Here is a 15082-nt window from a genome sequence, read left to right on the forward strand (position 1 = left end):
AGAGAGAGAGAGAGAGAGCCAGAGAGAGAGAGAGAGAGAGCCAGAGAGAGAGAGAGAGCCAGAGAGAGAGAGAGAGCCAGAGAGAGAGAGAGAGAGAGAGAGAGCCAGAGAGAGAGAGCCAGAGAGAGAGAGAGAGAGAGAGAGAGCCAGAGAGAGAGAGAGAGAGAGAGAGCCAGAGAGAGAGAGAGAGAGCCAGAGAGAGAGAGAGAGAGCCAGAGAGAGAGAGAGAGCCAGAGAGAGAGCCAGAGAGAGAGAGAGAGAGCAAGAGAGCCAGAGAGAGAGAGAGAGACAGACAGAGACAGAAAGACACACACACAACAAAAGAGGAGACAGAACAAAATTAAGGCAAGGAGAGAGAAGACAGAACAGAAACAACAGAGAGAGGAGAGAAATGAGAAATCATTGAAGAGAAGGGGAAGAGAAACACAAGATAAGAAAAAGATACAAGAAAAATATACAAGATAAAAATGACATAAATGAATACCACAAATATAAAAAGTAAAGGAAGAGAGAAGCTTGAAGAGACAGGAAACGAGAGGTGTTAGAAGAGAGGAGGAAAGGAGAGATTAAAGGACAAGAAAAACAGGAGAGAAACGTAAAAGAAATAAAAAAAGGGACATTTGTGAGGAGAGAAAATAAAGAGACCAGAGAAGACCATATATCAAGAGTGTGAGGATAAAGACTTATATATTTTCTTAGTAGACATCCTCTGGCTCTTGTTGCCCCTCTTGTATACGAATTGTACTTGCAAGTTTTCCCTGAAAAGATATTAACAAAATTAATATTTAATTATTTATTTATATAAATTACACACACACAAACTTATATATATATATATATATATATATATATATATATATATATATATATATATATATATATATATATATATATATATATATATATATATATATATATAATATATATAGACCAGAGACCAATTATATATATATATATATATATATAATTTCGTAAACCTCACCCTGTAAACATTCATGTTTCTACATGTTAAACAAGCTACGAGGATGAGGGAAGGGGATGTTCCCTCCATGCTGGATATTATATTTACCAGGAAAGAGAAAGATATATTTATCATTCAGTACCTCCCTCCTTTGGTACCTCCCTCCTTTTACCCAAGTGACATGGTCACTTGGGTAAAAGTGACCATGTCTTTTTGGGAATAAAGTATGCAATGCATTATAATCTGGAAGAAAATGAGCTTGAAGCAGTTGAAAAACCTGACTTGTGGAGAGGTCATTATGGGGAACTCAGATATTTCCTTAAGGAATTTGACAAACACTTGCTGTTAGGACATGAAGTAAATGAGATGTATGTCAAGTTTTGTGAAATATATGATAATGGCACAACAAAATTTATACTAAAGCAGAGATGCAGAACTAGGAAAAGGGGAAAAATTGCCCAAACATACAAGCAATACAAAGATGCGAGAAACAACAATAGCAGTAAGGAGAGGGGCAGAAAGACTATGACTTTCGGTCATATTCAACAACACAAATATACATACACACACACACATTATTGGAAAAAATTGGAATTGGAATATTGGAAAAAATAATTAAAACTAAATGGGTAGAACACCTGGAGAGAAATGATATAATTTCAGACAGACAGTATGGTTTTCGATTTGGAAGATCCTGTGTATCGAATTTACTCAGTTTCTATGATCGAGCAACAGATATATTACAGGAAAGAGATGGTTGGGTTGACTGCATCTATCTGGACCTAAAAAAGGCATTCGACAGTTCCACATAGAGAGGTTGTTCTGGAAACTGGAAAATATTGGAGGGGTGACAGGTAAGCTTCTAATATGGATGAAAAATTTTCTGACATAGAAAAATGAGGGCAGAAATCAGAGGCAATGTATCGGACTGGAGAAATGTCACAAGTGGAGTACCACAGGGTTCAGTTCTTGCACCAGTGATGTTTATTGTCTACATAAATGATCTACCAGTTGGTATACAGAATTACATGAACATGTTTGCTGATGATGCTAAGATAATAGGAAGGATAAGAAATTTAGATGATTGTCATGCCCTTCAAGAAAACCTGGATAAAATAAGTATATGGAGCACCACTTGGCAAATGGAATTTAATGTTAATAAATGCCATGTTATGGAATGTGGAACAGGAGAACATAGACCCCACACAACCTATACATTATGTGAGAAATCTTTAAAGAATTCTGATAAAGAAAGAGATCTAGGGGTGGTTCTAGATAGAAAACTATCACCTGAGGACCACATAAAGAATATTGTGCGAGGAGCCTATGCTACGCTTTCTAACTTTAGAATTGCGTTTAAATACATGGATGGTGATATACTAAAGAAATTGTTCATGACTTTTGTTACGCCAAAGCTAGAATATGCAGCTGTTGTGTGGTGCCCAACAACAGAAGTTGGCCCATATCTTAAGAAGCACATCAACAAACTGGAAAAGGTGCAAAGACATGCTACTAAGTGGCTCCCAGAACTGAAGGGCAAGAGCTACGAGGAGACGTTAGAGGCATTAAATATGCCAAAACTAAAAGACAGAAGAGGTGATATGATCACTACATACAAAATAGTAACAGGAATTGATAAAATCGACAGGGAAGATTTCCTGAGACCTGGAACTTCAAGAACAGGAGGTCATAGATTGAAACTAGCTTAACACAGATGCTAAAGAAATATAAGAAAATTCACTTTCGCAAATAGAGTGGTAGACGGTTGGAACAAGTTAGGTGAGAAGGTGGTGGAGGCCAAGACTGTCAGTAGTTTCAAAGCGTTATATGACAAAGAGTGCTGGGAAGACGGTCTCATCCTTTAACTACACTTAGGTAATTACACACACACACACACATACATATTATATATATATATATATATATATATATATATATATATATATATATATAATATATATATATATATATATATATATATATATATATATATATATATATACATATGTCGTACCTAGTCACCAGAACGCACTTTTCAGCCTACTATGCAAGGCCCGATTTGCCTAATAAGCCAAGTTTTCATGAATTAATATATTTTCTCTATTTTTTTTCTTATGAAATGATAAAGCTATCCATTTCATTATGTATGAGGTCAATTCTTTTTTTATTGGAGTTAAAATTAATAGAGATATATGACCGAACCTAACCTATCTTTATAGGTTAGGTTAGGTAGCTGAAAATGTTAGGTTAGGTAGTCGAAAAAACATTAATTCAAGAAAACTTGGCTTATTAGGCAAATCGGGCCTTGCATAGTAGGCTGAGATGTGCGTTCTGGCTACTAGGTACGACACATTATATATATATTTATATATATATATATATATATATATATATATATATATATATATATATATATATATATATATATATATATATATATATCGGACAATTAGTAAAAAAAAAAAAAAAAAAAATTAAATTATTTTACCTTGTACCTAGATCCACCAGGCCTGTTTGGTGCCTGTTTCAGTACTTCAGACATCTGGAAGGTCACATCCTCCTCCTCAACTTGTGGATGTGCGTTGATAGATGATTCTGTAAAATTAAGTTATTTATATAATAATAAATTCAGTATAACAATAATATTCTGTAAAATTAAAAGTAATTTATACATCAATCAGATAAAACTCTCCAGAGATGGTGATACACAACATATAAAGGACAAGTTTCAGAACAAAATATGCATTTAGGAATAAGGTTTTGTACATGTAGGTAGCACATGAGAAAATAAGTGGAAGGTGATCAAGTTTATATTAACATGTTAATGACTTTGTTAAGGCTTTGCAAGAATGAAAAAATATTAATAATATAATATCACCTACCAATTAATTGTACATCATTTATAAGTCAATTATTTGCATTATTATTATTCAATACTAATGATATAAAAATGCATTTTGTAATCTACTATTTATGCAAGTATTAAGCACAGGATCATGAAATAAACTGCAAAATACTGTAATGGATAAACCAATTAATTTTACATTTTCCTATAGCTAAGTCAGTCAGTTCTATTAGCAGCAGAGAACAATTATGCCCAACCTCTATTAAATGAAACAATCTTAAGAGCAAGTGATAGAAATATAATCATTTATGCTTGGGATTATGGAATGGTTCCAAATATGAAAAATATCAAGTTTTTTGGTTAAAATTTTTTAACTTAAAATTTACATTTCTAAGTGAATTTTAAACTTTAAAAAAATTATTTAATTTTTTGGTTACTTACTTAAAATAACATTATATAGTTCTTGTTTTTGTAGAAATGCCAATTTCTTCTTTTGCCCTTCCAGACTGTATAGTGACCACAGGCCGTTTGTTCATATCTTCATTATTCTTCGAACTGTGGTTGCACAATCAGACCCACGTACACTGGTTAAAAGCATCACCTAAAAGCAACAACAAAAATGTAGTACACTGACGAATTTTGAATATATATATATATATATATATATATATATATATATATATATATATATTAGTTGATTTTATACCCGCATTAGGTCAGGTGATAATACAATGAAGGTGATAATAAAGCCATTCACAACTGCAGGCCTAATAAAAAAAGGAGGTGGCATAGCAATATCTTACAAAGATACCTTCATCTGCAATAGTCTCATTAGTAAGAGACGACTATTGTGAATATACCTTTGCCAAGTTCTCCAGTAAATCCCTTAAATCCTCCTTGACTATAAGTGCCATCTATAGATTTCCCAATACCGACATAGCTTCATTCTCAGATAACGTAAGGAATCTTATCATAAATAACAATCTCAACAAAAATCAAACCAACTTAGTGGTTTGTAATGGTGAACAAAACATGCAGATACTTATATATAACCTGTGAATAGAGTGTAATAACACCAAAACTATTTGTTTATTGTTTTATGACCATAATAATTGAATCACTAATATGATTCACTAATATATAATCCTAATAATAATCACTAATATATAATCCATTGAGCATGCTGCATCTCTTTCAGTCTCTTTGCAATTTGAACAAGAGGGTTTTTAATTGATCGAACCATATTCTTAAAGTAAAGTAAATGAGATGTATTCCATATTTTGCAAAATATACGATGAAGGCACACAAACATTCATACCAAAACTGAAGGGCAGGATTTATGAGGAGACATTAGAGGCATTATTCCAAACTTGAAGACAGAAGGAAAAGAGGAGATATGATCACTACGTACAAAACAGTAACAGGAATTGATAAACTTGATAGGGAAGATTTCCCGAGACCTGGAATTTCAAGAACAAGAGGTTATAGATTTAAACGAACTAAACAAAGATGCCGAAGAAATGTAAGACAATTCACTTTTGCAAACAGAATGGTAAACGGTTGGAACATGTTAGGTGAGAAGGTGGTGGAGGCCAAATCCGTCAAAAGTTTCAAAGCATTATATGACAAAGAGTGCTGGGAAAATGGGACACCACGAGTGTAGCTCTCCATCCATCTGATTGATAACCCAAATGAATTTTTCATGGATATGATACCAACATCAAATCATAAATCAGATGTGATCCTATCCCCACTGGATTTTGAAGAAGCCATAGACAGTATGCCTATGCACTCTGCACCAGGCCCTGACTCTTGGAACTCTATATTCATCAAGAACTGTAAAAAACGTTATCGCAGGCCCTTCACATTCTTTGGAGACAAAGCCAAGATACTGGCATTGTCCCTGACATACTAAAAACAGCAGAGCATCGCACATCATAAAAATCTTTGAGAGAATGCTAAGAAGTAAGATCACAAAATACATGGAATCACAGCATCTCCATAACCCCAGACAACAAGGTTTCAGAACAGGGCGCTCTTGCCTATCACAGTTGCTGGACCACTCTGACATGGCACTAGATGCCATGGAAGACAAACAAAACGCTTTGACAAAAAAAAGCCTTTGACAAATGTGACCATTGTGTTATTGCACATAAAATGCGTTCAAAAGGAATTACCGGAAAAATAGGCAGATGGATATACAACTTCCTGACTAATAGAACCCAATGTGTAGTAGTCAACAAAATAAAATCTGGACCATCAACCGTAAAGAGCTCAGTCCCCAAGCGTACTGTGCTTGCTCCAATACTTTTTCTCATCCTCATATCGGACATAGACAAGGACACAACCTATAGTACTTGATCATCCTTTGCAGATGACACTAGAATCTTCACGAGAGTAGGCAACATAGAGGACACGGCAAACCTCCAATCAGATGTAAATCAGGTCTTTCTATGGGCTACAGAAAATAACATGGTGATTAACGAACATAAGTTTCAGCTCATGCGCTACGGAAAAAATAAAAAATATAAAAACGGAAACCACTTACAAAACTCAGTCAAATCATAACATTGAACGGAAAAGCAACGTAAAGGATTTGGGTGTACTGATGTCAGAAGGCCTTACATTTAAAGAACACAATAAAGTAGCCGTCACAACTGCAAGAAAAATGACAGGATAGATAACAAGAACTTTTCACACTAGAGATGCTATACCGATGATGATAGTTTTCAAGACGCTAGTGCTCTCTAGAGTGGAATACTGCTGCATAATGAAAGCCCCTTTCAAAGCTGGAGAAATTACTGACCTATACTTATGCATTTATCTTCGGTTTAACACAACAGGCACCAGACACACGCTAGGCATCATACACACTAGGATAAAACAAACATTAGGCCAGAAGTCAGAAAAGAATTCAAAGAATTTTACTGGAAAGGCTTGCTGTTAGGAAAGGAAGTAATTGAGATGAATTAATGCACAGTATGTCAATTTTGTGAAATATATGATAAAGGAACAAAAACATTTATACCAAAACAAAGATGCAGAACTAGGAAACAGGATTTGTTCAACTGAAATTTCAAGACGGACAGAGACCAAAAGACACAAAAATGGAATCAATATACGAAGAGGCCAAACCCCCAAACATACCAGTAATACAAAGAGAAACAACTACACGGCAGTGAGGAGAGAGGCAGAAAGAAATTTTGAAAAAAAGGAACAAACAAATGTAAAGTAGAACAAATCATATTCTATAAATACAGCAACAACCAATTGCAGGTAAAGGATAATATTCAGAGCTTTTAAATGCATGGATGGCGAAATACTCAAGAAATTGTTCACGACTTTTGTTAGACCAAAGTTGGAATATGCAGCGGTTGTATGGTGCCCATATCTTAAGAAGCACATAAACAAACTGGAAAAGGTGCAAAGACATGCTACTAAGTGGCTCCCAGAACTGAAGGACAAGAACTATGAGGAGAGATTAGAGGCATTAAATATACCAAATATACTACACAAATATATATACTACACATGCACAATAAACTACCCTACACAGGCTGAGTATGGTGTGTACAATAAATTATTAGCTAAAAGATAAGACTGAGTTTGTATAAATGGGGGTTAAGTCAGAGTGGGAAAATGTAAGTGGAGTGCCTAAAAACCCTGTCCTGGGACCTCTGTAATTCATAATATATACAAATAATTTAGACTCAGGTTTGATCAGCAATATTTGAAAATTTCCAGACGATACAAAAGGGATTTTTTTCTGGATTCAGGATTATTTTTTTATGGCTGAAAACAGGTTTTCAGCAATAAAAGAAATACAGTATTGCTGGAACAACCGTCGACATCTTCAAGAGAAAACCTGAACATCTTCAAGAAGTGAAGATGACCTTGAGAAGAAGTATAGGTTGGGAGAAGTATAGGTTAGGAATTGTCTCCAAAGAATTCTCAAAGAATTACTCGTTATTGCTATCCAAGATAATTAGACGAGCCAAAGCTAAATACTACGAAGATAAATTTACCCAAATAAAGAGTACCTTACCTAAAAATATGTATGTACCTTACGTAAATAAACATTTGATTTTGAAGTGCCGGACAAACAAGGCTGTGGTGGATATGTGGGCCTGAGGGGCCTGTCCAAGCAACAGCCTGTTGGACCAAGCTCTCACATGTCAAGCCTGGCCTTGGAAGGGCTTGGTGAGTAGAACAACTACCAGAACCCTATAATGCATGTATCAAGGTGTCCAGGCAGTGAGCACCACATAATGCAGTGCAGTCCTGTAAGAATAAGCACAGTAAGTATGGGCATGGAGGGGGTGCAGCAGTGGCTTGTGAAGGGCTGGAGAGTAAATGGACATGCCCAGGGGTAAAAAGCATTAGGGTAACAGAACATAGCCCATAAAAATAGTAATGACAATGAATGAATAATTATATGAATGCAATAATACTTCATATCTCAATAGGAATACTAAGCAGGATGCAAGACAAGGTACTGGTGGTGATAGTGGTTGGTACAAGTCCTCACATCCCCACAGACACCAGTAACAGCCCTCACCTCCCAACACAGTACCCTTGTAGCGAGTTAATCTTATACTCGCTTCATTATCTTATAGCATAACTAATTAACACTAATTACAGAAGCTACACAGGTGATACTTTGGTGTGAGTTGAGCGCACTGAGCGTCGGTATCGCTACACCCTTGTTCCTTAACAACCCTTTGGACCTTTATTACAGAAAAATAGAATCAATTAATTTAATAAAATATAAAATATAAGTGCTTACTTACGATAATACTATCGGTGGAACACAAAATCTTCTTCTTCTTGATAGTAGGTGCAGTTTGCATGAAGGGTTAGTCCTCGCCATGACTGAACTGACGACAAAATGGCCGATGTGTTGATATGGCGTCAGGTGACGCTGTGACGTCACAGGTGAGGGACGCTTTGCGCATTACTCCCTCGTACTTAAAAAGTACTACAGGTACTTTTTGGTTTTATTTTTGAATATGGCAGAAGTTGGACAGCTTTTCAAATCATTATAAGGGAGTGAGTTCCATAGACTAGGTCCCTTTATTTACATAGAGTGTTTACATAGATTAAGTTTGACTCTGGGGATATCAAAGAGATATTTATGTCTGGTGGGGACGTGGCCATGTGTTCTATTACATCTGTCCAGGAAGAGTTTCAGAACAGGGTTTGCAGTTAGAAAAAGGGCTTTATAAACGTAATTTACACAGGAGAATGTATGGAGTGAATTTGTTTAGCATGTTTAAGGATTTGAACAAGGGAGCTGTGTGTTGTCTGAAGGTAGAGTTATTTATTGTCCTGATAGCAGATTTTTACTGGATGATGATGGGCTTGAGGTAGTTTGCAGAGGTTGAACCCCAAGCACAAACGCCATAAGAATGATAGGGATAGATAAGTGCATAATAGAGTGAGAGGAGAGCAGAGTAGGGTACATAATATCTGATCTTAAACAGTATACCAACTGTTTTAGAAACCTTTTTAGTTATGTGTTGTATATGGGTGCGGAAGTTGAGTCTCTTGTCTAAGTATAGGCTAAGAAACTTTCCATCATTTTTATTGCTAATGTTTACATTATCTATCTGAAGCTGAATTGCATTTGTTGATTTGTTTCCAAATAAGATATAGTAGGTCTTTTCTATGTTTTGTGTGAGGTTTGTTGGTTGACATCCACAAGTAGACTTTTTTTAATTAATTGTTTACAACATTATTTAACAGGAGTGGGTTGGGGTCAGAGTAGATGAGTAGTATCATCAGCCAACAATATAGGTTTAAGTATGTTAGAGACATTAGGGAGATCATTGATGTATATAAGAAACAGGAGGGTCCTAGGATGCTGCTCTGTGGCACCTTTACGGTAATTAAGTGGTAGAGTGGGAGAGGTTATATCATTGATGGCTTCATATTGGTGTCTGTTACTAAGATAGGATCGGATATAGTTTAGGGCAAGGCCACGGATTCCATAATGGTGGAATTTAAGTAAGAGGTAGTTATGGTTAACAGTATCAAAGGCCTTTCTCAGGCCGATGAAGAGTTCAATTGGAAACTCACTTTTGTCAAGGGCTGAGAAGATTAAGTCAAGCAGACTAACAATAGCATCATTGGTACTCTTTTGGGAGCGGAAGCCAAACTGACAGGGACTTAGTATATTGAATTTTACAAGATTGGAGTAGAGCTGTTTGTAAAAAAAAAAAAATAATTTTGATAATATAGGTAGATTCGATATGGGTCTGTAATTATTTATGTCTGCCGTGTTACCTCCTTTATGAACTGGCGTTACTCTTGCTTTTTTAAGGATATCAGGGAAGGTATGACACTCTAGGGATTTGTTGAACAGCAGTGCTATGGATGGTGCAAGGGCATGGGAGGCACGCCTGTGTACCATCGATGGTATTTCACTAATGTTCCCAGCTTTGGTTTTTAGCGAGTGAATGATGGACACAACATCTGTAGGGCTGACCGGAGAGAGGAGAAGAGAGTTTGGATAGCTGCGTGAAAGATATGTGGTAACATATGTCTGAGTCTCTGGGATTTTTCGGGCAAGGTGAGCACCAAACGATGAAAAGAAGCTATTAAATTCAGTTGCTGTTTCAAGATCTGTTGCAGGTGTATAACCATCCTTGGAGATTTTTATCTTATTATGTGAATGTTGTTTTGCTCCTAGGATGGTAGAGATGGCTCTCCATGTGCTTTTTATGTTGCCTTTTGCTTCTTTGAATCTATTCTCGTAATAGGAACGCTTTGCTCTTATTATACTGGTAAGCACTGATGAATACCTCTTAACTACTTCTTTTCCAACTAGGCCAATCCTAAGTTTTTTTTTCATATTCATGTTTCTTGTCGATTGCTTTAAGTATGCCATTAGTGAGCCAGGGATTATTTAACCTTTTTGCCAGTTACTTGCTTGGTGAGGAGAGGACAATAAGTATTGTAAAGGCTTTAAATTTTGGAAAGAGGCTAGTTAACGAATTATTATCCTGTGTATTGATAAATTTAGATTCCCAGTTTACATTGTGGAGGGCATTTGTGAGATTGCCTATTGCCGCTTCACATTGTAACCTAAAGGTAATTTTCTTGTTACCTGGTGGTGTTATGGCCATGTTCGCTACAAGGAAGGTAGGATAGTGGTCAGTTGTTCTGTCAGTGATTATACTTGATGTAAGAGGAGCTGTTATGTTGGTCCATCAGTGATCCAGGGTAGTCGCAGATGTTTGAGTGACTCGGGTGGGCCTGGTGATTGCGGGGATGAGCATACAGGAATTCATGCTGTTGAGGAAACAGTCTACTTGAGGGTTATTTTGTAGCCCTAGGTCAATATTGAAATCACCTCTGAGAACTATGTGATTTTTGTTGAGATTATTGTTTATGATAAGGTTCCTCAAGTTGTTATTGTATTTGTGTCTAGCTTCAGACACAAGCATGTTACAGTTATGTCTTAAAGAGTTGAGAGCAATTAAGGATGATAAAGAGTCACTTACAACTAATGTATCAAGTTTGGATACTTGTACACATTTCAGTGCAAGGAGCAAGGCAAATAGTTCAGTCTGAAGGGTAGAGGCCCAGTTGTTTATACGGACTCCCCACTCAAAATATAAGTCATATCCTATTGCCAGGACAACTGCACTTCCAGCTGCACCCGTTGGGCGCTGTAGGAAACCTTCAGTGTATATGATTTGAGAGAGAGAATGCTCTGTGGACAGAGCATCAATATGGCTTAAGACGTTGAGCTTTGCCTCAAGACAAAGCTGGGACTGATCTCTAATTTGCTCCTTTGATGGAAAGGGAGGGATTAAAATTGAAAAGGGTGTAATTTCCTACAGTGCAGGAAAGTGCTATTGTTGTCTCTCTTGGTACAAATTATAAATCTGATACTTTCTGAGTTCAGTTCCAATTTTATTTATCTATTTGAAACAATGTTTACATTCAATAAAGAAATTCTGGAGGGCTTCTGTGCAAGGGTTAGGATGAGCTAGCCTAAGCATTTTTATACCAATTTGACAGTTATTTTCAGTAACACGATAAACAACGCTCGGAATATTAAGTTCCTTTCTCATATTAAGTATCTTTGTGGTACGAAGGCACCCAAGGATTATCCTCAAGGCTTCGTTCTGCAATTTTTCAAGCCCTCCAAGCTTTCTTTCAGGATGCCTTAAAGTTAGTTTAGTTCATTTATTATGCACCCCATACCCATCTTGTGGGCGGTAGTGGAAAGGGTTGCAGAGGCACATAATGGGCTCAGGGACTGAACCCAACAATTCATTTAGCTAAGCAAGTTACAATCTTGATGAGCTAGTTACAAAATTCAGTATAAGTCGTCACATCAACAATAGGTTCGAGATCGATCACAAGTACAGTTTCTAAATTAAGCAACTGACATATGTGGAGAGCTAGTGTCACAATTGATATGTTTGTCCTGCACACCGCTCCCCATCCAGTGGGCAGCGGTGGATAGGTTACAATCACTTAGTTACTACTTACAGTTAGCAAACTGGGGATATTTGGCTAAAATTTCTGGTACCAGATCATTTTGAATGAAATATTGACACATCGTTGGTACATTGGTTATAGAATTGTCTCTGAATTCACTATCACATAGTGACGGAGGGGTGTGCAAATAATTTTGTTGACAGTTAACATTTGGTCAGGTCTACATCGGCAGATAATGAGAATTCCCAGAAATACTTGTAACCGAGTCTAAGCCGAGCAGTAGTAACATCTAGAAGTCTGCTGATTTTATTGGATGAACCATAGATGTGTGGCTCCTTTTGCATAATAGTATTGAACGAAAGTTAATCTCCCCAAACACTTTCGCGTTTTGGGCAAGTTACCCCTCCACTCTCTCCATTTTTGTTTGGACATTCCCTGGTAGTGCGCGGAAATACTGAAAAGTGTATACTCTTTTCAACTTTGTCACCTTAATTCTCGTCCTATGTCTTTCATTTTGGTATCAATGCGTTCGCAATAGAATTCCCAACAGAACTATGTGCATATAATGTCAAAGACAGCAGCGCGCTCCACCCGCCGACAAGATGAATGTAGGCCAAGGGTACCAGAAAAAGAAAGCTGAGCCACCCTCAGGCAACTCTCATTACATTAGAGAGCGTGATAATACTGAAAAGTGTATACCCTTTTCAACTTTGTTACCTCAATTCTCATCCTAGTTTTTTCAATTTGGCATCAATGTGTTCGCAATAGAATTCTCTACAGGACTAAAGGCATATAAACTCCAAAAGCCCGGCTTACCATCCGCAACAAACAGAGTAAGCGAGAGTGTGTTACCAGGGAGCGCACAAGAGCGATAAAATGTATACACTCTTTTCATTTTGGTCACCCCAATTGTCATCCTAGGTCTTTCATTTTGGTATCAATGTGTTAGCAATAGAATTATCTACAGGTTTAAATGCATATAAACTCCAAAAGCAAGGTGTACCATCCGCACAAAACAGAGAAAGTGAGAGAAAGTAACCCGGGAGCACTCTAGTGCAATGTAATGTGAACACTCTTTTCACTTTGGTTACCTCAATTCTCGTCATATGTCTTTCATTTTGGTATCAATGTGTTCGCAATTGTATCTGCTGGCATTTTACCCTTTGCTTGGATCTGAAGGGTTTTAGGCTCACCACGATGCAATCTGATAGTACCACACGTGTATATACCTATCTTCAAGCAGCAATTCACTCATTCAAACCGACTTATAATAGTTATCCATATATAAATGGTAATCTTTGTTCTACCTGTTAACCTGTCATATGAAGAAAGATTGTCAAAGCTTATATTACATTCTCTAGAAAAGCAAAGAATTAGGAGTGACATATGGTAGAGGTGCACAATGGGATGAATGGACATAACAAAGGGGACATTAATGGGGTATTAAAAGTAGCAACACAAGACAGAACTCGAAACAAAGTGTAAAAATTGGAAAAATTTAGATTTAGGAAAGAACTGCATGAGTAAATACACTGGGTTTGTACCTTAAGGTTCATGTATGCAATATTACAGAGTTCCAGTTAACTCCCATGCATGCAATTAATTTATGTTATGTTTATGTTTTTTATGTTAAAATGTTTTTGTTGATTTGTTTGTATATTTTCATAAGTAAAGCATGCTTACCGTCTTATTCCAAGTTTTATGATAACTTTACAAGGTTTAAAACATAAAGTTCAATATATATTCTGGTTTTCACACAGGAATTATACGTTAATATAACATCATAATAACGTAATGATGTCGTGTAAATAACGTTATACTGACGTCATATAAATGTTATATTTATGTTATAAGAACGTAAATTGGATAGCTTTACAGAAAGTAAACAAAAAAAACTAAATGTTGACTGAAAATTATTTATTCTTAAATATAAAGCATGAAAACATTATAATACCATAGCATTCACTATTATTTTTAAATTTTTACATAAATCTTAAAAAACTGTGTCTCAAGAATATATGTTTTTAGTTATATCCTTTGGTTTTAAGAACATCAGATATACGTATTTATGTCAAAAGTTACAGTATTACCTTTGTGGAACCATTTAAAAACGTCCACAAACGTTCTGTGTTTGCTGGGATATGGGTGCGAAAGTTGAGTCTCTTGTCTAAGTATAGGCTAAGAAACTTTCCATCATTTTTATTGCTAATGTTTACATTATCTATCTGAAGCTGAATTGCATTTGTTGATTTGTTTCCAAATAAGATATAGTAGGTCTTTTCAATGTTTTGTGTGAGGTTTGTTGGTTGACATCCACAAGTAGACTTTTTTTAATTAATTGTTTACAACATTATTTAACAGGAATGGGTTGGGGTCAGAGTAGATGAGTAGTATCATCAGCCAACAATATAGGTTTAAGTATGTTTGAGACATTAGGGAGATCATTGATGTATATAAGAAACAGGAGGGTCCTAGGATGCTGCTCTGTGGCACCTTTACGGTAATTAAGTGGTAGAGTGGGAGAGGTTATATCATTGATGGCTTCATATTGGTGTCTGTTACTAAGATAGGATCGGATATAGTTTAGGGCAAGGCCACGGATTCCATAATGGTTGAATTTAAGTAAGAGTTAGTTATGGTTAACAGTATCAAAGGCCTTTCTCAGGCCGATGAAGAGTTCAATTGGAAACTCACTTTTGTCAAGGGCTGAGAAGATTAAGTCAAGCAGACTAACAATAGCATCATTGGTACTCTTTTGGGAGCGGAAGCCAAACTGACAGGGACTTAGTATATTGAATTTTACAAGGTTGGAGTAGAGCTGT

At 36.3% G+C, this 15082-nt stretch overlaps 1 long non-coding RNA gene across 1 annotated transcript; it reads right to left on the bottom strand.

Moving 5' to 3' along the window:
* Positions 1–200: 200 nt before the first annotated feature.
* LOC138369743 (uncharacterized) lies at positions 201–9091 on the bottom strand. Its single transcript, XR_011229912.1, has 4 exons — positions 8597–9091; positions 4248–4407; positions 3450–3556; positions 201–758 (listed from the first exon to the last, which is right to left on the bottom strand). It is a non-coding gene; the product is annotated as an uncharacterized lncRNA (long non-coding RNA).
* Between the last annotated feature and the right edge of the window lie 5991 nt (positions 9092–15082).

This window comes from Procambarus clarkii, chromosome 29, assembly GCF_040958095.1.
Source record: "Procambarus clarkii isolate CNS0578487 chromosome 29, FALCON_Pclarkii_2.0, whole genome shotgun sequence".
Taxonomy (NCBI): domain Eukaryota; kingdom Metazoa; phylum Arthropoda; class Malacostraca; order Decapoda; family Cambaridae; genus Procambarus; species Procambarus clarkii.